Genomic DNA, 26,845 nt, shown 5'->3' on the forward strand with positions numbered 1-26,845 from the left:
ATTCAGCAGCTCCTAATTTCTCCCTCCCATCCCCCCCACCGCCGGAGTTCGCTCGCACATAAACACGCCAGCACTTGGGTGGCACGCACACAAACACACACCCACACATACACACACACACACCATGTTCTCTATGCAAGGACCTGCCAATCAAATGGCTGCTACTAAAATGTCCTCCTTAGAATTTTAAGTGCTCCTGCTGACGCTCGCGTTGTCGCTGTAAACCCAGCAGAAGGCGCTCTTGTGTCCACTCACACTGTATCCGGTTTGTTTTATTAGTGCATTTTTAATTAATTAATACAGTGATTTAACAAATACAGATACACATAAAATAAAATTGAATCTATATTTACGAAAAATGTAAATGTTTTTAGAGTTTCAAAGAAAGGAAGAGTTTAGGAAACCCTAACATCTGTCATCACTTTCAACAGCTGTACATTCTAGAAGAGCAAAGTTTGTAAATCAATCCCTATATTTTCTTTTAGAGGTGTGCTTTCCTTCAGGTAAAGGACAGAAACACCCAAAGGAGCTCAACAGATATGAAGACCTCATCAAGACGTGAGCAGTTAAGTCACAGTTTCCTCACATTACAACCCAAGCACGAACACCTAAGCCTGAAGAATGTGTACATTTATGCATTTTCACTCCTGAATGCTCAAATTGCTCAAGATAATGCCCTCTTTCCCAGTGTAGTGTCTCAGGGCTCCTCCATCTATGGGGTCATTTGGGGATTCTAGGATTAGACACATCATCTCATGTCAGGTTTATCCTTTATTTCATGAAAAACATCAAAAAAAAGCTCTCAAAATTTCTCTGAATTACCTACACAGTACACAGCATAGTGGGTTTGGCATGTTGTTGATGTGTCAGAATTTAGGACTCACAAAATCCAGTGGCCTGGATATTTCACAAAACTATCGATGCTCACGTCATTGGCAAAAATGAACCACAATGCATTGCGCCATGTATGTATTTTTTTTTTAATAAAATATCCAAGTTTTCCAAATCAGAACACAGTGGATTCATAAATAGTTTTCATAAAATGTCCTTTAAAAAAAAAGAAGTAGTGAATACTGCGGTTTGTTTTCACGCCACATGCATGGTGTCAACCGCTAGCATGTCATTGTAGTGCGATGATTAGAAAAGTTCTGGTACATAGTGTAGAACAGAAATTTAATGTTGTTTGAAAGAGGATTGCGGGAGGCCAAGAAGAATACCACCGTAAAGAGGAAAACGGAATCGCTAGCTTAATGCTATATTAGCGCTTGCTAATGTCGTCATCACTTTCTGACAAACAACGGATTGCTGCAGCATCTAACCATCCCGTTCCATTTTTCTATGGGCCTAAAACGAATGGGGTACAGTTCGATACTGTTTAGTGGGCCCATTTTACAATGGAACTGCTCAAAATCCCGAACCATACCGTACCGCTCAGTGCAAACAAGGCTCACTTGTATGAACTGCACTAAAATCCAGGGTACTAGATGGTCTTTTAGGAGTTAGAAAGTAGTGGGTGAATTCAGACACAATGGGAATGTGGCTTATAGGACTTTTAAAAAAAGAGAGAGATCCTACAAGCATCCGCAGCAAAGAGGACATTCACAGAAGACATCCAGAACCACCCTGACCCAAAAGGAGCAAAGATCATAACAGAACAACCTCTTGAGAAGAACAGCAGCGGAAAACAATCGCAACCTCAAAACGCTGAGTACAGTATGTGGTTCCTTAGATAAGCCGATCATGTGAACTGTTGAGCATCTGCAGGCACTTGAACATTTGACCGTCTGCTCCGCCCTCAAGCGCTTGGATTCCCTGACTTGACTCAGCCATTGTGCACAGCGACGCGTCACCAGGCCTCAACGCCATGCCCTGACAAAACCAAGATGATGATGACAGAGTTGTTCCTTATGTCCCTCTATTTTACAGATGAAGAGCCGTCACTTTCTTGCTGGCAAATTTGAGTTTTACACTTTGAAAAAAAGTGGTAATTTTACCTCTTCATCTGTGATATTTGCACATAGTTTATGTTTAAGAAGTTTAATTCCTTTTGATTAGCCTCCAGAGGAGTTTCGGTGTAAATGTATAAGGGGCAGACCGTAGATAAATACACTAGACCAAAAATCTCTGGCGGTATCCAAAGAATTCTACAGGATTGAAGTAGGACGGGCACAGAGACTAGAGTTTAATCTTGACGTTTCTAAGATGTCCAACAATTGTGGGAGTTTCAATTAGTTCCCCTCCACCACCCTCCCAAAAAGATGTCAAAATAATGTGCAAATTTATGATGGAATAAAATCAATACAGCCAAAAAATAATAATCAATACCCCATATCCCCACAAAAGTTCAGATTAATATAAAACAATGCTAACTAGAGATAAATCTATTTTTTGGTGGAAACTTTTGAATCATGTGATTCAGTGTGAATTTGGTTCTTTGTGAAACCAGCCTTCAGTGATGGTTTAAGGAATTGCATCAAGTCTGAAACTTGCTTCAAATGTGAGTATAGAAGGTTTTTTTAAACACAGAATGACAAGACACCTGAAGGACAAATGCTGTTTGTTTCAATAACCGTTATTGGCCAGATCTCATACTATAAGCATAACTGCAGAAGAGTTTTTTTTCAAAGAAAACATTTTTTTTAAAAGGGGCAAATAACTTTTAGCCTTTATATTGATGGTTACCATGTGAACGATTCAAAAAGACCTACATTACACCAATATTTTAAATTGCAATAAAAAAGGTGAAAAACCATGAATAACAATAAGATTGCGATTATATTTGTAGTACATATCAACATAAAAATGCAAACATTATCAATTCTGTGATCATATACCATTCCTAATAAAATAAGCAGTGTTCAGCATTTGTGATAACTTGGCTAGTAGCAGTTGACCGTTGAGTAGACCGTCTCTGCCTGATCATGGAGCGCAGCAGGCATAGACCACCAGAACTTACACATGAACTCTTATTTAAAAAATAAGAGTACATTAAATATCTTTATAAAGATGCTTAAAAGAAGCATGAACTTCAAAATGAATGCCAATGCAAATTAAAGGGTATGGATAGCTCAAAAATGCCTTTTCCTGCAAAATACTTTCCTGCATTTGTAGAAATAGAAAAAAATAGAAATCTGATCAATATTGTTCAGCAGAGTTTACAAAAAAAAATAATAATAAAGGGATCTTCTCACGATTTTTGACTTCAGAGTCAAACACCCTTTCTGCGCAGCCGTTCTGGCTTTGATTCCTCTCTGAGAGCAACCAGAGCAGGTTAGGGTCATGATCATGAGCTAAAGCCCCCTTGCTGTGAATGTTGGTCCATTCTGTCAGAAAGCAGAACATTCTGCTGTTGTACAAGGAGGCCTGGCTTGGAAATTTGCTTCAAATAATCAAGGTACTCTAGCAAAGACAGTCTTCTGAGCAAACCAGTGAAGTTCTTCCATATCAGACTGATCTATTTACGTCTTTAAGGACCTCTCTTTGTTTATTGTCATGTTCAAACAAGACGAGGCCATCCTCAACTGTACCCTCCTAAATCGGTCAGATGGAATTTTCCAAAAGCTTCCTTCAGTTTTTTTCCCTTTGGAAGCTAATGGCTAAGGCCAGCTCATCCAGCAGACTCATCCATCAGATGGAAAAGCGTGATAAATTACTCCACGAAACGCATGCCCACTGCTCCAGAGCCCAGGTACAGGGTTCTTTAGACAGCAAAACTAAAAGCTTTGCATTGCACTCGAATGCGTTCATATCAGTTCAGGAAATAGGTCTGTGAAAAGAGGCGATATCTTGGAAAAAAAGAACTAGCATTATTTAAATTAGGACATAAAAGGCAGCTGTGGTGTTTGTACATCGTTTAACATATTTTGACAGTGTTAGCGACATTTCCATGACATTGTAGTCTATTGACTGATGCTCATCTGAATGTACTGAAATGATAGAAAATATTGCTTTCTAAAGAGCAGACAGATCCACGTTTCTAGAAAAACAAAAAAGTATACATTTTATAGGCGTGATAACAGAATTAAGCCCTGCAATGAACTGGTGAACCATCCAGGGCGTACCCTGCCAATGCCCACGCAAAAACACAAAAGGATGAGAGGATTTCCTTTGGTCCTTGATATTCTGTCTGGAATCTAATATCTTGGCCTCTAATATTTGTCTACTTCAGCCAGTTATTCCAGTGGGTAGACTTTTACTGGTTCTTGTAGATTGCTCTAGGAGCCACCTAAAAGATGCTCCAGGAGTACATAAATGCCACTGAAAAAAGCTGTAAGACACTTGTTAAAGAAATAAATCCTCATAGATAGACACACTGCGCTAAAGCCTAGAAAAATTCAGAATCAACTAAATAATAAATACAATCTGAATGCTTTTCAAAAACTACTGCTATTGGATGAAGCCAGAAAGAGATGCAAATAATTAACAAATCATCTATTGATCGAATCGACAACCAAAAAAAAAAAAAGAATTAAAAATTAGTCAGACCCCCACAAATAAATAGAATTTAAAGGTAGTTAAGTGTGGTTGCTGTGATAACAAGGACATGCTCCGGGCTGTCATAAACTGATAGAATTAACTGTGTCTAATGCAGCACTGTGACCTCAAAGATGAAGTACAGAAAAGCCCACAGTCTGAAAGGACTGTGGTAACTTTAAAATAGCGGTTTTAATGCTGTAACATTAAGACTAATACTTTGCATGCAAATGATTTCTGGAAAAAAATTGTCATATTTATTTTTAAAAAATGGTTGCAAACAAGTAGCTAAATTTATCTAAAGAATTTTAGAAATTAAAAGAACATTATAAATGGAAGACGTTGATAAAGGATATTTTTTTTAAGTAAAGGTTTATTTACACAGAAACCCCAATATTAAAGGAACATAATCTATAACAGAGGAAATATTAATTAGATACATACTATATATATACATTGGGAGAGAAATCTTATTGAAAAGTATGGATGATTAAGGAATCCAGGAGAAAAGTTGATGAGTTTTAGTAAAATAATGAAGCTAGCTGTCCTTAATAGCATAAAATGGACATAAAAGCAATTCTGATTTTAATAATAATTCCTGATAAAGTACCAGCAACATTTTTTTTTCAGACTGTCTCGGTTTAGGTTATTTTTTTTATATTAGATCATTTTTATTCATCAAAAAGCATCAGAACTGAAGGTATGTGAAGGAATCCTGGGATTATTCTTGTTAGCTTCAATATTAAATAAATAATATTAACCCCTGGCATGTCAGAGGGAGTCAGCACAATTTATTTCATTGTTATGTTAAGTGCTCTACTTCTGTAAATTGTCATGTTGAAGTTTTCTTGAGTTGTTCTCAATTGAGAAATAAATATACTCACATTTTTGCACAAGAAAGGAATTTATAAGATAAAATACTATTATTGCCAAACTAAAATTATTAGGGTACTTTGAAGATTCTAATCAGATTTCAGAAATGTCACCCATCAGGGGACAACAACTCAACTTTTCATCCACAACTAGGCTATTGATGGTGAGCAAACCGACTCCAAGCTAGTCCATTTCTATTTGTTTAGTAGAAAAATAAACAGTTTTATAATTAACTGAGTCACAAGAACATCTGATCTTCAAGATCTTCGGAATTTCAAATAAATCCATTCAGGCATCGTCACTGAATCCAAAAAGTTAGTGTTGTTCCCTCACTTTACTAACAGGTTTCCAGTAAGTAAATAAAAACAGATGGGGGAAATAAAACGTTGGGTCAGGCTGACATGCTGAAAGGTCCACTAACAGAGGAGAATGGGAGCTGAACACAGACAACTGTGACGGTAAAGACTTGTGAAGGAGTCTGGATTTAAGGACAACTCCTGCAAAGCCACATCAGAGGAGAACCACAGCAGAACCCTGACCGAGGAGGGAATACTTTAGAGCTAGAGTTGGAAAGAGGTATGTCTAAACCCAAAAAGCAGAAAATAAAAGCAGAACCACACCTTAAAAGAACCTCTTCAGAACCGTGGCTTGGATGAATCCCTGTGGAACCATAAAGAAAATATCCCTATAGAACTAAGAGAAAACCCTACAGAAACACAGTGAGGAAGAATCATTTGAGAACCCAACTAAGCTATTACTAACCACAGACTTTAAAACTGAGAACTAATGGAAACTGTAGCAAGAATAAAAAAATATCTATTTATTTGAAGCTCTTCGCTCCAAAGCTGAATGAATGCTGGAGCTCAAAACTTTGGATTTCTAAGAAATAGACAAGAAACTACCAGCAAGACAAAGTTTTACAGCAGATCAGAATCATCTGTCACTCCAGATGATGTGCTGTTTTGCCCCATCCTAGTAAAAAAAAGTGCAAAATCCTTAGTAATAAAAGTAAAACTAAATTAATCACATTATAATATAGTCTTTCTTTTTCAATGAGCACCTCAGTGTTTTTGATTGGGAATATTTCGGTGATAGTGATGCTCATTTAGCATTTTTGTTGCCTAACAACAATTACATCCATGGAAAGGTAGGATAAAACTTACTGAGAATCCTTGTTAGACATCTTGTAGTTTTGAAGCATAAACTTTAATTTAATTAAATCCAATTTTATCCTGATTTGGTCAACTTCATCTTCTTGGGCCTGGCCGCCAAGTTGTCTTCTTCAGTGAGCACAATGAGAGAAGAGAAACCCACTTCCAATACTTTTTTTGCCCTGCCACTTACTTCAGATTGTTTGGTATTTCTACGTATTGAGGCTTTACAGTAAAATACGTACAAAAAAACAAGAAGCTGTGATGACTTGTAAAGATCTTTGTCAATATTTCTGCTGTTTCGTGTGAATTCACACCCATAATACCGTAAAACCTGCAAGCTGTAAGTTCAGATTGAGCAATTCTGATGCATACACATTAGTGTGGTTATAAAACTGCTTGCATAAGGTTTGGGGGCTATATCTTTGAAATAATTTCATTATTGGAAAAATGTCATTACAATCATTTATATAGCATAATTTAATGTTAAAAATGACAAGACATGTTGCTTTTAGGCCATATAGTGAATTTTTTGTGTGCAATCTGCTTCTGTTTGTTTAAAGTGGGTGCCTTTTCACCAGAAACACATTTTTACAAAAAGTGATGAAAAGATGCCACAAATTCTGTGTTTCTTTTCCGCTTCCCTGTCTATATGAAAAGGAGGATGCCTCAGACCCTACCTGATCACATTTAGCTACAACATATCTGCTAAACTGGAAATGTTACTTTGGCGACATGAAAAATCATCCACAGAATTATGTTTTTTAAAACAATCCAAGCAAGAAAAAGAGAAGGTGTCGCTGAAAAACACCCAATGTTGAAGGACCCGGAAGTGCCACACATTAGATGTGGTTTTGTTTCAACGAAGCATCAAATAACTGCTTTACTGATACATTTATGTTCATTTCTTTTATTACTATTATTTTTCAATGTTTGCGGCTTCAACAGTTCCCCATATATGGGGGTAATATCAGCAAAGTCACCAATTGATGATTTGGCTTTTCACTTTGTTGACAGAAATCCTTCTTCTGTGGGCATACCTGGATTCAAACTCCTAATCTGGTAGTTACAGTGCAAATAAACTACCCAGCAGAAGCACCTGATGAAATAACCACACTATTTTTTATTTATTAGATTTACTTAAAAATGAATTCAGTTATTATAAATCCACTTAAATTTAGAAAAGGTGACTTGATGCACAATTCATTTAAATGAATTGTTATATTCATAAACATTTGTTTTTTTTTTACATGTTCTTGTGGCATTTTTCCAACATATATAAAGAAAATTTAGATTAAAATTGCAGTCCTGATTGCATTTGTTTATTCAAATTGTTGTGAATCAGGATTAAAACTGGAAAAAGCTTGTAGGTGTGACATAGATTAAACTGCGGAAAGATATTTACTCCATTCAGATGCATTGACTTGCAGACAAATAGATCCTTCTTTTTCCTCGTCTGAGGTGATACCTGGATCAAAAGGTGATACAGGTGGATAGCTCCAATATTAGGCTTGGATTGTAAGGAGCTTTAAGCTAGTGGGAGGGCCTGTAAACAGATGGATGACGGGAAGTAGGGGCAGGCTTACTCCACACCAACAACATTTTTATGGTTTATGCCTTAGAAAATGACAGATTTTTTTTGCTTTAGCTAAAAAATAATTATAATAGTAGTTAAAAAAAATATTGGGAACACTTCTAAAAAAGATCAAAAGATGATAATAAGTGGTTTTCCTTTAGTGTCAACATGCAAAAATTTCAATCCTATGGTAAGTAATTTTGAACAAAATGATGTTGATTTTTAAAAACTTATTAAAAAAATAAGAGGTTTTTCTTCTACACACTTGAAAGTTTGTGACAGATCAGCGGAAACAGTCCCGTCATGAGTCACCAAAATGGAAAAAAAGGAAATAAAAGAGCATCTTTGTGATGCCATTTCATGAAGATGAGACATTTAGGAAATTAGCACTAAAACTCTGCATTTTACCATTGATGCAAAGCCGGTGAAAATGTGCTGCTATGTCTGAAATGCAGAGTTCCCATCCAGAACTCCAAAGTGTTCCGATCCAAGTGCAGAAGAACACATACGAGGGCTTTAACCCCGTTTGGTTCCTTCTCTTCAGCAGACATCTCCTTCTGTTAATCCGCAGATCAATACCCAATCAGCTGCCAGGCCGCGGCTGAAGCCTTGCCCTTTTACAGTAAATGCGCTGGTTCTGCTGCCAGGCGCCAGGCAGCCATTTAGGTGCATATGGAGCAAGCGGAGTCTCCACGTAAATGGCTGATGCATTTCGGATTTTTCTTCCTAATTGCTGAGGGCCATCACCACCGCCGGCCTCCCCCCCTGACGCCTCGCAGACGGCCACTTCTCGCCGTCTTCAGCGGAATAACGCCGCGAAACATCACGTAAAAACTCCGCTACGTCTCAAACATTTAAAAGAAGATATTTGAAGGAGCGGAGTTTTTTTTTTTTTCCTCCAGCCGAGTTAACCCCTTGAGACTCCGGATCAAACAATGAGCAGGATCGGAGGCTTTTCCGAAGAACGCCTTCCCTCGCATCTTAATCATCGACAAAAGAAAAAAAAAATGTGTTTTTCAAAATAGCGAATTTACAAACACAGAAGCTCGCTAAGCATTCACGTTAGCGGCACAGCCTCGCGTCTTTTAGGCAAATTAACGGTCCGTTCGCCAACATGTCAGCCTACATCAATAAAAGCAAACACAACGAGCTCTATTGTCTGACACTTAGGAGCATTTCTGCTGACAGAAGAACCAGCACGCGGCTAACGCGCCGTCCCGCCGCTTCAAATCACCCCCGACTAAGGCCCTACGCAAATCCTCGGACTCACCTGTATTTTCTTTCTCCTCAGTGTGTACCGTCTCCGGGTTCACGGTCCGGTCCTACTGTCGCGCTGCAGCGGATTCTAACCACCAGGCACCGGCAGGCAGCACTGAACCGCTGATTGGGCTCGCATGGGCCCCCCTCCCCTGGTCGCTGCCACAGGGGGCTCCTATTGGTCAGCCGCTCACTCCGTGAAATCGAGACTCGCCTCTGATTGGCCGCTCGTTTTCACAGCAGACCCAGACTGAGAGCCGATTGGCTACTAATATCCGCGGTGAAGAAAGGGAGGAAGCTGATTGGCGGAGGAAGTATTGTTGTTGTCTGTGTCTGGATAGAGAGCCATGTTACCTCAATTGAAGCTAAAAACAATGAGTACTATTTTGACGATCGTGGTGTCTGCATGGATGCAGGCAAAGTGGCACTTGGGCGTGCCCCGTTTTTATCCTTCTGCTTTTATTTCAACCCAAAACGTGTTATGCACCTGATGGACAGAGCCAGAGGCCTGGACTTGATCTCACTAAAGTGATGGAGTTGTTTTGGGGGCATAATTAGAAATTCTCAAACCCACTTCCTCACACTGTCAAATGTGTGGGTTTGTAAAAATGGCTGCAGTGCCACCGTAAGAGAAGGCTTTACATGTGGGAGCAACGTATCTGAGGGCGTTAAAAGACCACATTAACATTTAGGATAAAAGGATTAAAGGGATGTTCCCACATTTATGTGCAAATATTTATTGTTAATCCACTTTACTTTTAATTATTGTCTCATTTTTGGCGTTTTTATCTTGTCCTTGTGTCATTTTTCTCACAATGAAAGACACATATATATAAAATTACGCTTAAATTGGAATTTCTAAGTATTTCTTTAGTCAAATCGTGTATCAGGAGCAGATAACGCTTGTAGGTATGACATAGAAGCTATCATGGAAAGCCACAAGTTCCCTGCTTCACTCCATTCTTATGCATCCACTTGCAAACAAGTACATCAGGGGTCACCAACCTGGTACCTGTGGGTACCAGGTTGGTGACCCCAAGGACCACACGAGGTGCTAGGTCTCTTCTAAAAATAGCACAATTCAAGTGTGAGCTGTGTCTAAAATTAAATTGTATTATTTAATTATTATTTTAATTGTTATGTCTTTAATTATTTTTTCTTAATTACACTTGATCAAAGATCATTAGTTTTGTTAAACATGCTGCAGATTTGGTCAATAATTCAAAATGTGACAAGATTTGTTTAAAATGTGTAAGTTGATTTTTCTTTAACCTTACTTAATTGATAAATAGTAAAAATTATCATCTGAAAATTTAACAACCCTGAGATTAATAAAGTGCTGAATATTGATATTTTTCTCCTAGCTTGCTGTCATTGTTGATAAATATGGTGAGAAATTAGTGTCTTCACATAGAGGAGTATCATTATTCATTATTATTAATTTATAAAGGCAAACTAAGCAAATTTGTTATTTCAAACTGGTGGCCCTTCGTATCATTTTCAAAAAGGTCGGTGACCCCTACATACATAGTACATCTTTATTTTTCTTGTCCGAGTGGAATAGCTGTTTGTTTGCCATTTTTGTTCCACTGGATATGTTAGGTTGGGGTTGTAAGGGGCTGTAAGCTAGCAGGAGAGCATGTAAAGAGATGGATGATGGGAAATGGATGCAGACTTACTCCGTGCTAACAGAGTGGGAGGCAGACTTTACACCAATCCAAAAATGTCTAACACCATTGTTAGACATTGTTCTGGGCCACCTCTGCAACCTGGCATAGTTTATTTTATGTTGCCCGAACACAAAATGGAGCAATAAAACCATATTTTTTGTAGTCAAACGTCCCAGAGTATGGTATAGATTGTCTAGTGTTAGTATGGAACTACCATAAGGAAAACCTGCAAGTAGACGTCATACTTCACCCCTCTGGGATCTTGCAGTTTGCCTACAGAGCCATCAGATTGATAACTTTTTTTGTACAAGGAAGCAAAAAATAAAAGAAAGCTAGGACATTTTAACTGAGTTGGCCAACATTTAGAAAGGCTATACTTTTAGTGAACCTTACTGAAAGGATGTGGTAAAAATGTGTAAACAGATGTTCAAGGACTCTACCATCTCAGAAAAAAAGAAAAAAGAAAACCTCAATGCTAACTTTCCAGACCAAGTTGATGAGCTGAGGCAGTGGTTTTCAGTCTTTCTCTGTTAGCACAGACTTGACAAACACACACTTTAGTCAAGATCACATGGTATTTAAAAGCATTATATAACTGAACACCTTACTTATTTGAGCCTTTGACAATGGCTATGATTCCAGTCTTGAAGGTTGTTTGTGTCTCTCTGCTCCAAATGTAGTTTTTAAGATGGACACCCTCTCGAGAGCTGTCATGGTACACCAGGATGGAGTAGGAAATGTAGATATCACATTCCAAAAGATCTAACAGGAAATACATAATGGTCCGAATAGTTTAAAGATATTCAACAAAGGTTAAAAATTTAGGAAACTACATTTTTAGAGTTGTCACTATTGGCTATTTTGTTGGATTTCCATGAATTATTTCTTATTGGTGAGCAAGTTATTTTTTAATAATAAAAATAAATAACATAAATGAAGATGTCATTGGAAAAAATACAGCTTCTGCCGTGTTGTTTCAGTTGTTTCTGTGTTATGAAAACGTATTAAAAGATATTTTAACATTTTTTAAAGGAATGACAATGCATGTAGGTGTTTGGTCTGAGTGTGTGCTGACACAACAGCACTGAGATAGATACAATTTGCTTACTTTCTTTTATATATTAAAAATAATGTAAATAACTGACAAAAATAAAGTGGTTCTAAATTTTCTTCCTGTAAAAATATTTTGTAAATGAGATCTAAAAAAGCTTTAAAACAGCTCAATCTGTTTGTATCACCAATATTTATCCTGACATCAATATGATGCCATTAAAACCCAAGATTAATGAAATGTATACTTGTTATGCACAGAATAATGCCTGTCTGCCAATATCAAAGGGCTGCTCCAGACATTCAATTCCTAGTGTTTAATGTCTGGTGTAATAAATGTATTTCACTCTATGATTAGCATAAATTGGTGTTTAGTTGCTTTCTTTAGCTGCTCAGTCATATCTGATCATTGACCTGATTCTTTGGTTGTTCCTCTAGTCTCTTTACCATCCATCCCTGTCCCCAATCAACCTGCCCTGCCGCAAATCCTTCCATCTCAGGTTCATTTATTTATTAATTTAGCCTCACCTGCACAGATCCACTTCTTCCTCCTTTGAGTCCAACCTGTCATACGAGTCATCATACGTTGGCTCTGTCTCTGCATCTCTTTGTATTGCCATCAGCTGTAATCTGTCCTTCCTGAGACAAACTTTTTCTTAGCCAGGTTTTCTCCTATTAACATACCCCTGAAATTCTTCATTCACTTAAGCAGGAAGCTCAAATGCAGACCAGTGAGATGAAGGTCTTTACTGATAAGTCAAAAGGATTCTTTCCACGTGGGCTCTGTTAATCACTGTAGCTTAGAAGAAATTAATGCAATTTGAAAAAAAAAAAATCACCCAAAAGTTAAAAGTTTTCAGTGAGAACTTAATCAATTATTTAGACATAGTGTGTGTTTATTTTTTAATCTGTTAATTTATCATTTAATGTGTAATTATGTTTACATCATGTGGTGTGTAAATTTTGAGAACCCACAAATGTATGAACATTTTTTAACCAAAAAGATGAACAAAACAATAAAAAATAAATTTTGATAAATCTGTATGAACTGTTTTGTGCATCTCTCCTTTAGAATGTGTGTCTTATTCATCTATTTAATTAACAAAATTGCATAAATATTGTATAATTCAATGATTGTTTACTTCGATATCCAATTATATTTAAAACAAAAAAAATATCAGCTAAACTTGTCTGCATATTCAGTCTTCTTAATTTTTTAAATTGCTCCCTTCCATTGTTTGTTGTCTGTAAAGACAACCCAGAGATCTCACATATTCAGCTATGAAAACAAGTTTTTACAGCAAAACATCCTACTTATGCTCAATTTTTTGGATTTGTGTTTCATTTTTTCAAACTACCCAATCAAAAAAGTAATCTCTTTTTATCACATATTACATCTAAAAATGAGATTTTAGAAAAAAAACATGAAGGAAAATATCTCTGAAAATATATGTTAATTTTCAATCATTTTTGGCCTCACAGCCTTCAAACAGAGTGAGCCAGCAGAGGGCAGCAGAGAGCAAACCAGCAGAAATACATAAACAGGTGGTCTCTGACTTTGGGTGGATTATTCTCTGCACATGTCTGCCTGCTGATCTGAGGGAGAGAAGAGAGCTAAGTGTTTCCTTTAGCAACAACCCTGTAGTCAGACATAATCATGGTGGCCAAATGAGGCGAGGAAGACGACTTTATCTTCTCACTGTACAGCGACACAATGGTTCATTCCAAATTAGGCGTATTAAGAGCACAGGTTAATACTATTTCCTTGTAAAATGGTTCTGAGGAGGTGATGGATCCTACTTTTTTCTCATTGATACTCTTTGAGATTATTCTCAATTGTAATGGACAGGTTCAAGTGTGTTTTGTGTGCTTAAAAAAACATACAACCCAGTGTGTGGGATAGACGGCCTGCTGTCAGAGAGCGTCTGTCCCAACACAAATAGAGCAGGAGTGTGGTTTACCATAGCAGGGAATTAGTCAAACTTGTTTCCACTTAACCAAGATTGCTCTTTGTCTCGGAGGTGAATTGGAGGCCGAATGGGCTCCATCAAAAAGGGTGAGCAAGACCGGATTAGCCATATGGGTAACTGGGCAGTTACCCAGGGTCCCTTGAAGTGTTAAGGGCCCCAGACACAACTTTTCAGTTTGATTACTTCGGCTAGAAAAATACTCAAAATTGGCTGAAGATCAAAACACATCTAAGAAGGTGGGGTTGCAGGGCATTGCACCTTTAAGAACCTAAGAACAATTTCCCTCTAGGCGTTTAAAGTTCATTTTACATTTTTTATTTTTCCAGCAGTTAAAAACAGCCAAAAAATTAAAAAGAAAAGGAAAAAATGTTTTTTTAAATAAATAAATAAATGACAGCAGGGAAATCTGACCGCATGGATTCTCCAGGGTTCAAGTCAGTGAGTGTGATCACACCAGATAACATCACAGCATTTACTACAGCTTCTCTGAGTGTATTTTATGGCTCTACAGGTGTAAATCATCCAGTTCTACCGTTTAAAAGACTTCCCCAGTTGAAAGAGAAAAGTGCATCAGGGGATTTTTTTGTCAGCATCCACGTTTTGGTCTTTTTGTGTCTTAGCCCTTTTGTCTTTTGTACTGACAATTTACTTGTGTGTTGGGTTTAGTTTTTCTTTTCTTTGGCTGCAAGATGACTGTATATGTCATTAAGTGTAGGGTATTGATCTCATTAGTGAGACCCAGTTTGATGTATCTGCAATCTTGGAGATTTGTTCTTCTATGACCAATATATTCACAAGCCTCTCCATCACATTGCTTTGACAGTCTAATAGTGCTTTGACAGTCTTAAAACATAGCTTGAATGTTGCTCTGGTTTTGGAAGAAATCTAACTGCTTAAAAAAAGCTTAAGTACTCAAGTTCTATAGGTTTACTCGTACACAAAGGCTCTTAACAAACTCTACAAAAACAAAGCTTTTCAAAGCATTATTCTTTTATTAATTAAGTCTAGAGAGAAATTAAAATAGAATTATACCAGTAAGAGTTTATGTGGTGCATTGGGTCAAATAAAAGCACCAAAAAGAGCAAAAGTTACATTGTATAAGTAACAATTATTAAAGTTGTCTTTGTGTTTTATCAGCTACAACGTAAAGGGAAACAAAAAAACCTACCCATATGTTGGTATGCTTAAATACAATTGGATAAAAGAGCTTTTTGACAAATAAGAACAGAAAAGTAACGCACAAATAAAAACATGAATGCATTTCAATGAAAATAATTAACATGTTCATTTGAGATGTATACGTAGAGGTATAACTTCATGGTGTACTGACTAATTTACTACCTCCTTTTGTGGGTGCTCTGGCACAAACAAGTGCAGGCAGGCAATGTAACTTAATAAGATCCTTTCAAATTAAGAGCACTTCAGTAGGGCAAGACTTAAAACATTTCCCCTCTTTAACAACCTGTCATTTTGCACTTACAACTACTACACTCATGGGTTGTCACGACTCCTACACACTCTGGTGTTCTGATGTATGTGAATGCAAGTTTGTCAACATTACAATCTGGTGATTTCTGATTTTTTGTGAGACGTTTTTAGTTTTCTGGAATTCGTTCTCAATAACTTTTCCTGAGAACCACACTCAGACGGATAAAGTTACAGTTTTTTCATGCAATTATCATAATATACCGGTAGATACATTAGTCTTTAAGTCAGAAGCTTGGACTTTAGGCAGTCAAATTCTACTGAAAAAATACATAAATTATCCTCACAATCCTGATGGAGTGATGGGCGTTAAAACATTCTTAAAAATAATAAGTGACTAAAACTTCTATTATCTCTTATGGATTGATAAAGAATTTTTGAATTGAATTAAAAATGTTAATGGAGGCTTTCCTCTCTTCCTTGAGATTTGAAATAAAAGTGTACTTTAATCTAAAAAGAACCACCACCGAGCAACAGTTTAGTTCTTGTCCTTAGACACTTATGATGCTTTAATATTGGATTGAATACCTAATGTTGCACTTGAAGTCTGGATTTATCTCATCATGAACCTTATTCTTAAATATCTGAATTTGCCAACATTCCACCCCTCATTAATTTCCCTTAGATCAGAGGTGTCAAACTCAATCTCACTAGGGACCAAAATCCAAAACACACCTTAGGTTGTGGGCCAAACAGGATAAACACTCTAAAACTACATCTTTAAAACTTTAAAAACGTAACTTTTTAACATAATTATGAACTAGACATATGGCATTGCCTGCGATAATGCTAGTGTGAATGCTGTAAGCTGAATTTGGCTGCTAAAGATGCTAGTGCTGACAGCTGAATATGCTGAAATTAATTGCTAAAAACGTTAGAGCTGATAGCCAGCTAAAATATTAGCTAAATGCCAAACTAGCCTAAAAAAAACCTTGGGTTAGCCAAACCAGCTAGCATGTAGCTGAAAAAAATAGCTAAACTTCAAAATAGCCGAAAACATTTTAGTAAATGCCAAAAAGCTAGCAGAAAGCTAATTTTTAAAACTTTAAAACTGTAACTTTTTAACATAATTATGAAGAATAAAAAGGCAGGAATATTATTCCAGAATAAATCAACTTAAACCTTAAATAACTTTCAGTATTTTACTCTCCATAAAAATATAATTTTGACACATGTGCCTTAGACTCTTGGTGGTCCTCAGTTCACACTACTTATCTTCTTTTCTTTCTTTACCTTTCCATGGGTGTAATCAGTGAAGACAGCTTCTTCAAAAATACCTTTTTTGCATCTAACCGTTCTTATTCAGGGTGCAGCATCTTTCATGTCTGCAGTGTCTTCTATGATAATATCAAGATTCACAGATTTAAACAAAAAACAGGAAATCTTTGCCTCCAATTGGCTATACTACAGTCAGCCACCTGTAGAGTATAGTAATAAATACTTAAATTACTTCTGTTCAGACATTTGATTCAAACTCTTAATTAATTCAATCCTCAGTACTGTTTTATATTGCATTACATTCCTCAGCTGCTCAGATGTTTTCTGTCTAAACTGGAGCATGTAAATGTATTTTTTGGTGGAGTATTTATCTACTGCATGTGTGAAGTTGTGCAGCAGCTGCAAGGCGAGGAATGGCAGAAGAGTCGGCTCACGGTACGGGCACGCTTGTCTCTGGGGAGCGGCTCTACTTCACGTTGTCCCTTCACGTCGGCCGTCCGACTGGTGCAGCACCTGCTCCAAGCCTCATCGCTGGGGAGGCGGAGGAGCTCACAGATGGGGGGGAGGGGCGCGGAGGGTGTCCCTTTGTAAAGTGATGGGGGAAGGAGTGTGTGAAGGCGCTGCTGGATCTTGATGATGAACCGAGCGTTGTGCTGACCCAAGCACAAAGCATTCACAGTGGATTAGATATGCCAATTATTGTCTGCTCTGTGTGTGGAGACCTACTTTACCACCAATATCACTTACTGCTTTTTTGTTTTATAGTTAGTAGGAATCACTCTTTAACTAAAGACTATTTAGACTTCAAAATTTCTCATTGATTTTTAGTTTGAATCCTCTGCAGGCGTCTAGATTTTTAACATTTTTACATTCACTTCATAAATTATCAACCGGACTCTCTCAGCAATTGCATACTAAATGAGGGGATATGCCACTGTTTCCGTCATCACATTATTTGGAGAGTGCACTCTTGTCTACAATCCATCCATGCATCTTCTTAACCCGTTGAATCCCGTTTAGGGTGACAGGGTTGTTGGATCCAACCCAGTTACTGTTGTACGAAGATGAGGAACACCTTGAACAGGTCACAACACTTGTGTCACAGGACCACAAACTCACATGAATCCCAGCCGGGATTTGAACTAGGGGCTGTCTTGCTGTGAGGTAACCATTGCAACCCTAAAGTTCTGTCTAACTGAGAAATTGAGAAATAAAAAGAGGAAGGGCTTGCAACCAAGCTCTCCACCTTCCATTCCCAGATTTAAACAGGGAATAAAACTAGGAAGTCCCATATTGATACAAAAGCTTGGGGTTGCACAGGTAATTTGTGTCTCTAAAGCCTCATTTCCACTGAGCGGTCCGGTACAGTCCAGTCCGGTAAGGAATGATCTAGTTAATTCTGCTAAGCGTTTCCACTCAGTTAAGACTCATTCCTACTGAACGGTTTGTTTTCACAGCGCATGTGTGGCTAGGTTGTTATTGCATCATTGTAGTGTGATGACTAGAAAAGCAACAACAATAGTGGTCATCCAGCAACTCGTCTTTTTCTTGCTTCACTTTTTGTTCATTGTGTATATGTCAGGAGTCAGCGCTCTGTCTGCCCCTCTGGTCATTGGCGGGAACAGTCTTCAGAGTTCTGACTGCACTCCATCTCCCACTAGCCCCAGTTCCTGGATGCTGCTCAGCTGTCTCCAATCTGACAATCACCCACCTGCTTCCTAAGCAGCACACAGACCCTCACTCAGTGCGAAGTATTGTTTTGTGACCTGATCTAGTTTTGAGCTTTAAGCTGTGCTCGGTTCTTGTCTGAACAAATAAAGTTGCAGCACATAAAACCAGCTTTCTGCCAGTTTGTGACAGAATAACAAGAATTTAATGTTGTTTGAAAGAAGATTGCGGACGGCTAAGAAGAATACCGCCATAAAGAGGAAAACGGAAACGCTACCGTAGCGCTGTATTGGTGTTTTCTAATGTCATCATCACTTTCTGCCAAGCAGCGGCTCCACCCCAATCGTCCTGTTTCAGTTTTCTATGAACCTACCACGGATGGGGGCCCTTAAGAGGGACGGCTCAGTGCTGTTTGATGGGTCTATTATACAATGGAAACTCTCAAAATCCCGGACCATACCGTACTGCTCTGTTGAAACAAAGCTAAAATTGTCTCTATGTGTGAATGTGAGTGTGTGATTGTGTGGCCCTGCGACTGACTGGCAACCCTTCCTTCCACCCATTGACTGTAAGAGTACGAACTGGACATAGCAAGCGTTGAGGTCCCCTATAGGAAATGCATTACATTTGGCCCTTGCGAAATCAGGCCAGAGCCTTCGCCGTCACTTCCTGATAGGTCTACCTACCGCCATATTGCAACCGATTGTTGCCCTTGACAGTGATTAATCCGAGTCGCGCTGAGTCACGTTTTTAAAGGAACTGCTGACTCCAATCATGAGTGAGCCTTTTCCGGCTTGTTCGAAGGCCACACCCCTTCCACTTGGGGAAATCTGGAGGCGGGGCCAGCAAGAGCCTCATGCATTTACTGAGGCATCTGATTGGTTAGTTTATAACTGAATAACTTTTGATAAAGGTAAAAAAAAATGTAAAAAAAAATTTGGATTAGAAAAAAAAAATGCTAAGAAGGAAGCATCAGAGTTACAAAGGTTATTCTGAAAATAAAATGACTGAGAAATAACTGTCTTTTTCTGAGTGGAAGTCTAAGGGACTTGGGCCTTCTCGTTAGCTGCGGGTACTTCCTATTTGGAACACAGAAGCAGAGGGGTTACTCAGTCCAGTTCCTATATAGTCAATGGGTGTACCCCACCTTCTCCCACCAGTAACTGAGTGCCTCCAGCAACCTCATCACCCTAAAAGGGATACAATGGGTTAAGAAAATTGATTCATGGATTGAAAATCAACTTGTATGTTTAATATACATTAAGTTGTTTGGTAATTATTGATTTATTTCATGACAATTTGTTTAAATGTGTGCATTATAAATGTTGTGGGGTATCTTAGATTTACAGATGGGTAGGCTCAGTTGAATTTATGTTGTATATTGTTAGAGCACTGAGGTGGGCGGAGTTTACTCTGGTCAATGTGTCCCTTACACTTCAAGCTGTTGCTCAGAATCTTATGGAGGAAGTCAGAGATTACCAATCTGCAGCACTGTGTTGATTGATTTTGGGTTTGTGTTGCTGGTCTTCACCAGTCCACTTTCAGTAATTGACTTAAGAGTCCTTTACTGATATAAAAATGTTGGAAGAATTGTGCCTTTGTGCTGAAACAGGCTCCAGGTCACCTCTGTAAGGTGGCTTTAGTCATGCCCGAGCATTAAACAGAGTGACTATAGCCACCAAACAAACCATAGTTTGTAGTCAAAAGAAATCCTTGGCTTGAGGGGCATTTGGTGGTGCAGGGGGTGCAGGGGGCATGAAGAAGCATCTGCAAAATGCATGCTATGCAAAAGGGTGGGGATTGTTGTTGACACTATAAAAAAATAGACAATGTTTTGTGTAAAAAAAAAAAAAAAGTATCTTCAGCACAGAACCAGCCCAATCAACTCTTTTCATTGTCTGGTTATGGATCTGCTGCTCTAACAAATAACAGAGTTGCTCATCAGAATGACTTCATCTGTTGTTTACAGGCCTAGAAACCTTTCATCCTTATATTGTACCACTGTTTCTCACATTTTTGTTCACACAAACTGTGCTGATGTCAGGTAGAATGCTGGACTTTGTTCCATCCTCTTGAAGCCACCAAAACAGTTATAAACCTTCATCTAATTGTTATTCACAGAATTGAATAAAATGTCAAATTGAGGATTTTCTCTTGATTACTGGGTAGAAATTGTTAGTCTGTAGAATGATGTGTTTCAATTCAATCAATAAAAAACAATTTGCCACTGAGGTGGACTCACATGCTGTTAAATGCTGAACATTGCTGGACATTTGTGTTTAGCAGATCTTAGTTACCGACGGTGCATCTCTGGAAGGGGTAGAAGCTGCGAGAATATTTGATTGGAGCAAGCTGCCCTTTGCATGGCTCTCATTGGCTGCATTTGCTACAATAAATAAAACCATCCTTTTTTTAAATGAGGGGGGAGTCAGAAGCACTGGTTCTCTGAGTAAATCCCAGAGATTAGTCTTGCAGGCTCAGTGGTTTACTAATAGCCACAGGTTTATTGTGTAAATCAATCAAACTTTTGAGATTCTGATTCTACTTTTTCTCGCATTTGGCATGTTTAACCTCTTACTTTGTAGTATTTTAGCTGTTTGGTATCAAAACTTTCAGCACCTTCAGAAGACTTTTTTTTTTTGTATTGAAACATTTTATTGTTTATGAATTGTTAAAACATTACATTTATTTGAGTTTCCAGTTCCAGAAAGGCTATTCATGCTTAGTTATGATAACTTTGAGTTAATTAAGTTTGTCATGTACACAAAGGACTCAGGAAGTTCAGATTGCAGAGCTCAGATTTAACAATTAGTCAGGGTAACAAATCAAAAGAGGGTCAAAATGCTTGATGGGAATGAAGCAAAAAAATTCAAATTCGTAATATTTTAGTTAGATGAACACACTGCAACTGTCCCATTACACCTAAAAAAAAAGCACCACTAAAGACTGAGATAATAGAATTTGGTCTGTTCTTCAAACTGGAACATTTAGCAGGAAATATTTCAGTGAAAGCAAAAAAAATAAATAAAAACATTTTAAGTTTGTCAGATTTGGTGAAAACCCAGGCAGAAAAATGCATTAACAAACTCACAAATTGGTGATGTTCACAGAATTTGAAACATGTCTCTGTTGAGAATATACATTTGTGAGTTTCTCTCATCTCAAAAAGTCGTTTACCCAAATGTCTCCAGTGGAAAAATTCAGTGGTTGCACTGAGCAGCTCTCATCTGTATAAATGTGAAAGTATGTGAATGCAAACAGGCCATACTTAAAAATCAGAATCTTCATTAAAAACGTAAAAACAGTTTTCAAAGTTTACTAATGAATATTTGTTGTAAATCTCTACATCACACTTTTTGTACACTATAGATAAAGTTTTAGTTTTTCAAATTTGAATTTCATGAATGAAAATTATTTCAACAAGTTCATTCACAGAAATTACACCTACAATGCTTTAGATACAGTTTTCGGTCAGACGTGCTCTTCTAACTTCATCTTAACTACCTTTCTTTTTCTATTCACAATGAGCCACAATGTTTTCGTTGACACATTATAAAATACATTTATTTAAGTAAAATGGCTGATTTGCTGGTTTTTACAAATGTTATTAGTGAAAAACAAAGTTATTTCACAGGTAGGAAATAGAAATTTCCTTTGCTTTTTTAATGAAAAAGAGTACATGTATTTTATTGTAAGATAATCAAATTAAGATTTGAAAATTTTGGAAATAAACATGACAAATGTGGGACTTTAAATAATAAAAATGCAGTTAACAAATAGTTTAATAAACGATTTGTTCAACAGATTTAATGAAAAGTCAACAATTTTCAATCTAAAAGGACTTAATGTTTGATCAAACGCACTCTTTCTGTTTCATGAGATTGCTGTACAATCAGTCCTTATGTACAGCAGAATATGCTTATGATATTAGACTAAGCCCCCCCCCACACACACACACAACCAAATATGTGCACAATTGTCTAAAAGGTCATAGGCCTCCATTTTACTAATACCCAGTAAATGCAAAAACACACATATGTCAAAGACAATAACATGAGATTACATTCATCCCTCGTATAAGCACCTCATGTTTCTGTCATCTAAACTAAAATATTCACCATTTAGATAGAGTGGGACTAAAAAATGTTTGTGTCTCAAAAGCTATTGGAGCAAAAAATTGGAAAATGATATTTATTGTCACGAACAGGTAGACAGCTGGTTCCACATGCCGCAGACAGGAACTAAAAGTCCACAAAGCTAAATCGGGTTCAGACATTGATCATGAGCACAGGATCATGAAAGCAGGGGCTAGAGTTGTCAGGTCAAGGGTCAGGGCAGGCAGCAGGCAATGAGAAGTTTTATTGGAATCTTTTTAAAGAAACAGCAGCTTCTGCCATGATTTTTGTTTTTTAAAAGAAGGTGATATCTAAAGATAATTTTGTGTTTTCTGCCTCATGATGGCAAACAATCTGTGTGTGGATTTGCCTATTAGTGGGCTTCAACCTGTTGGCCAAAATCTATAAATAAACCAAATCTATTTAACTTTTGTTTATTTATCTAAGTGCAATACTGCTGAGGATTATATCTGAATATGTCTGTAAATTGTCATGTTTAAAATATATATTTATGAATAGTTTAGTCCATGTAAGACTTTATGTTTTATACCTTCTTTGTAGACAATGTGTGAAAATGTATTACTTAAAATATTCAGCACAGATATTAGTATCTAGCTTAATTTATTTAATCTTTTAATCATATGACAATAAAAAAAATCAATTTAAAGAAAGAAAACAATAACTTTTAAGTAAAAATAATTATTTTTGAGTAAACAAAGCTGCAAGGCTATTTAATGTGTGTAAAGCACCGTTTTATTTTTTCTTTTTAAATATTTTTTTAATCTAAAGTTACTTTAAGTCCAGACATGTCATCATATGTAAATGACAGTCGGCTGTGCTGTATTTTTCCATCCAGGCATAGATTAGGACAGAGCCTCGCTGCCTGTCAGACAGCGCTGAGGGAGTAGGCGTCGCCGCGCTGCTGGTACCCAAACACACGGCTGTCCGCCGCAGGTTTTATAACGCTGCGCGCTGCCGCGGATGCTGGACGGACCAGTGAGCGGTTCTCCTCTGCGTCCACGTCGGCTCGGATCGTTGTGCTGCTGGATGCTCTAAACAAAGCCGGTGAGTCCGCGAGCGGTGTTCTGCGCACACGCACGGCGCCATTTGCCGACAGGCGCTCCTGCTGGCGCGCTTCTGCCTTTTCCTTTAGAAATAGCATCTTTCCCCTCCCCGTCGATAAAAACAGACGCCGAGGTGGAGGAGAGGAGCGTTTATGTGCGCAGTGGTTACTCAGCGCCCCCTCCCCTCCCCGCACTTTAAATGAGAAAAGCGCGCTGTTGTTTTGAGATGCTTATCCGCGGTTTTCCAGAACCACAGAGCGCTCACAGGGCGAGGCCAGTGCTGCGGTACCGCGGTACCAGCATCAGGATGTGCTCTCACAATGGTGGAGCGGGATGGATGTGAGCTGATGGATGCTGCGGCGCTGCATCCCGCCACAGCATCCGCCCACCACCGCCTGGACCCGAGCTTCACACCAAAGGTAGAAACAAGATGTTGACGCTCAGTAAGGCGCATGTGCGGCATTTGGAAATGTGTTGAACTAGTTATTTTCATCTCAAACTGGTCTCAATCATGTTGGAACTCATAATATGATTCGGTAATATCTCATTGCTTGTTGTTCTTTCTCTGAGCGCAGCTTTGAAGAAAAGTTTCTTTTTGGGCTACAGGGAAAGAGGAGCTCAATATCACAATGGGATGATAAACAGAACACATAAGATTTTATTGGTGGTTATATTTGTTTGTTGTTTGCATCTTTTTTTTCTTTTTTTTTTCTTTTTTAGCTGGAGCTAAAAAATGTCAAATGCCAAGTGACCACTTCCAATGAAAAGTCTATGTAAACGCACATCTTGTGTTCAAGTGTTGCTACACAAGTTTGAAGTCAGTTTTTGGGCTCTGAACCCCCATTGAACGTCCGTTGAAGGTGCTTCCACACCAGCTGCGTTGACTCCTGTTTAAACGGTCACTTTCAATGAAAAGTCTATTCAAACGCGTGAAGAGAATTTTGGCCTTCCGTGTCCGAAACATTTGTGATTACGCGTCACTATGCAAGTTTTTAAGTCTGGTCCCAGGCTCTATGGGTATTCATTGATCGTGCACGGAAAGTTCAGCTGGTTTAACTTTTTCACATTAAACTGGGTCATTGTGACCAATCAGGGACTTTGATTTGGTAATGACATGTGGGTAGCGTCCACTTCAAAACGCAGAACCGTTGTAAACATAATCAGGAAGGAGAAATGTATTATTCTGATTTGTGCCTAGTCCGATAATAATTATAATGACACCAAGACGGACATTTAAAGGAAAAAAGTCTGGAGCAAGATTTTCAGAATTTGGACTGCTTTGACTCTTCCTTTCAAGCCTCTGTCAATTGTAAGTGTCACAGGAGCGCTCGTAAACCGTAAAAAAAAACAAAAAGAATAAGATTTCCCTCCCTGCCGCTACCTTCTTGTGTGGGGTTGGTCCGGTGTGAACACCACCGGCTGGATGCACGTTCTTAAAACCTCTTTGAGTGCGCTCTTGAACCCACCACACGGATCTGGTGTGAATTCAGCATCGAAGTTAAACCAGTTGAACTTTGACCAAGCAGATTTGGCAGTGACATATAGATCGCGTCCATTGTATTTCATGGAAATGCCAACCGTTTAAAAAATCGATCATGGAGAAGTAATTAATAATCACGGTTTGTGTCCAGTGCATTGCATCACATCAACAAATCTTGTTTTTATTCATAAATAACCTTGCTGTTTAGCTAATTATGCTAAAAAAATTTTTAGCAGAATACATATGAACAACAACAGACTAATATTTAACTCAGAAGTCTGAAGGTTTAGATTACAGCTCATGTTTTTGCTGTCTGTGTGAGCCGTGCTGCAAACAGGACAGACTTTAATTTAGTGGCTGCTCTGACCTGTTTTTGTACTCTTGCTGCTGAACACTGGGACCAGCTCCCTGCTGCTGTGCCCTGAACACAGCAAGGAGGATGTCTGCATGATTGCATGGAGTCAAACTCAGAAAGAGAAAGATCACAGCTCCAAGACGTAAACAACTGTTTATATCTGCTGTTTCCCTTCCGGACGAGCTCATCTACAAATGCCCTGGTGGAAACGTATCGTTTAAACTTATTTTTCTGAGTTCTTAAAAGGTTTTACACATCAAGTCGGATCATTGAAATTATGCGTTCCCTTTTTGTCGACAGTCTATTAAAGGATCTTTTGTTCTGGTTGCTAAAAATAGTTCAGATCAACATATTTGTAGGATTCATTGTTGCTGAAAGGAGTCTGCATGATGGGTCCCTCCGCTGTTTTCACCTAAATCTTCACCATGTTGTTTAAAGGCTTTTGTAGATCCTGATGTAAACATGATGTTCTTAAAGATACACTCTAATGAAAATTCTGTTTTTGGTGTTTTTCACATGTTCTTGTAGCGTTTTTCTCACAACAGAGGACATATATATATATATAAAGAAAGTGCAGATTAGAACTGCATTTCTGAGTATTTTTATATTCAAATTGTTGTGAATCAGAAGCAGATAAAAAAATCCTGTTAAAAAAAGTTTGTAAGTGTTACATACAAACTACAATCAGCAAACTATAACAAATAGATCTATGTACGTCTTCGATTTCCTTGTCTGAGCTGGGAGTTGACACAAAACTGTATGGATGGATAACTCCGATATTGCTCAACATTTTTTGTTGCACTGCTAATGTTAGGTTGGGGATGCGAGGGGCTGTAAGCTAGCGAGAGAAAGAATGTAAACAAAGGGATCATGGGAAATAAACACAGGCTTACTCCGCACTAACAGTCTCACCCACAACTCAAAGACAATTTCTAATGAACTCCTGCTGCTCTGCAGAAATTGTCCTAGAAAAAGACAGTTTTTTTTATTTTTTATTTTGGGTAAAAATGGCAACCCAATGAAATGAGCGAGGTTGATTGGAACGTCGTCCTTGAGTTATGATCTACATGATCGCTTTTCTTACTGTCATTGATCCAGCTAAGTATTGGAGTTGTGATTTGCTCTGCTTTGTAACTTTTACTTGACTTTACGTGTGAGTGAATCAAAGAGGATGTATAAGGATGTCATAATTAACCTTTGAAATCCTTAAATCCAGGGCTAGGCTTGTTTCAATTCTGACCCTAATCTCTGGAAGATTTTAATTGATTTTAGTAAATACTTTAAATGTGATAACTTAATTCATAATCTCAAAAACTTTGGTCTTATTTAAAAATTGTTAACTCTTTCCACAGATGTATTTCCTAAATAAATAAAGAAAAAAACACTGCAAAAGCAGACCCCTGGGATACAAGTTTAAAATTCTGACCCCATTGGCAGATT

General features: G+C 37.9%; 2 protein-coding genes across 2 annotated transcripts in view; one reads left to right on the forward strand and one right to left on the reverse strand.

The window, feature by feature from the left end:
- gatad2b (GATA zinc finger domain containing 2B) overlaps positions 1-9,478 on the reverse strand; it is a 23,464-nt gene extending 13,986 nt beyond the window's left edge. The window contains exon 1 of the mRNA XM_024298815.2: positions 9,344-9,478. The gene's annotated coding sequence lies outside the window, so the exon portion shown is untranslated. The remainder of the gene's footprint in view (positions 1-9,343) is intronic.
- A 13,849-nt stretch (positions 9,479-23,327) lies between these two features.
- Positions 23,328-26,845, forward strand: part of epb41a (erythrocyte membrane protein band 4.1a) — a 24,808-nt gene continuing 21,290 nt past the window's right edge. The window contains exon 1 of the mRNA XM_036214263.1: positions 23,328-23,571. The gene's annotated coding sequence lies outside the window, so the exon portion shown is untranslated. The remainder of the gene's footprint in view (positions 23,572-26,845) is intronic.

The sequence above is a fragment of the Oryzias melastigma genome, linkage group LG11, assembly GCF_002922805.2.
Source record: "Oryzias melastigma strain HK-1 linkage group LG11, ASM292280v2, whole genome shotgun sequence".
Classification (NCBI taxonomy): domain Eukaryota; kingdom Metazoa; phylum Chordata; class Actinopteri; order Beloniformes; family Adrianichthyidae; genus Oryzias; species Oryzias melastigma.